Source organism: Aotus nancymaae, unplaced genomic scaffold, assembly GCF_030222135.1.
Source record: "Aotus nancymaae isolate 86718 unplaced genomic scaffold, 86718_ANA_hifiasm-v0.15.2.pri h1tg000006l, whole genome shotgun sequence".
NCBI lineage: Eukaryota > Metazoa > Chordata > Mammalia > Primates > Aotidae > Aotus > Aotus nancymaae.
In genome coordinates this window covers 40,669,166-40,670,000 of record NW_026988417.1, presented here as the reverse complement: position 1 = coordinate 40,670,000, position 835 = coordinate 40,669,166, and positions in this window count along the sequence as shown.

The window sequence follows — 835 nt, the reverse complement described above, 5'->3', positions numbered from 1 at the left end:
TAAAAATTATCCAGGAATCGAGTGGCGCCGGGTTGCATTTATTGGAGTCTTCCCAGGGGTGAGGTCCCCTCGGATGGGGGCGCGTGGGATAGAAAGTGCAGGAGCGCGAGTCTCAAATCTCTTTAAGACTCTGTGCCTGCCTCCGTCCCCTCCCCGCGGCGACCTCCCCCATCCCCTTGCCAGCCTTCGCCCCGAGCCGCGGGACGTGCCGGCCGCCGGCTGGTCGCGAGGCCAGGGCCAGTGGGGCGCGGGGAGCCCAGCTACTGTCAAAACAGAGTCCTGAAGCCCCAAGCACTCGCAAGGGGTCCTGCCCTAGGAAATTTGGGGAGGGGGTGTGATTGAAGAGAGAGAAACGGGAGGGGGACAGCTTCCCTTTGTCTTCTCTCGAGTTACATCATTTTCTAATTAGGCATAAAATTGTCTTCATACACTGGTATTGCGGCCTTCATAAACATCGCCATTATGGTTTATAAGGACGCCATTGTGGTAAGGCTGTCCCAAAATAGAAAGAGCTGGGGAGGGAGAGGCCTGGAGTCCGGAGGCCCGGCTTTGTCCTCCCCTGGGAGAAGATGGATGGCCAGTGTCACGCAGATGATGACTGGGGACTATTAAATTGTCAGAGGGGGCAGAATCTTTACCAGCCCCCAGTGCTGGTGGAAAATTCTAGAGACAGAAGCCGGGGGTTCTTGGGTGAGAGGGAAAGGCCGGGCAGCTGGATTCGCTGGACAGGTGGAGAAAGAGGTGGGTTAGTGGCTGGCGGAGGCAAAGCGGAGGGCAGTGGGGGCCGAGGCTGCGATCTCCTCCGGGGGCACCCTGACTTCTCTGCTCTCTCAGC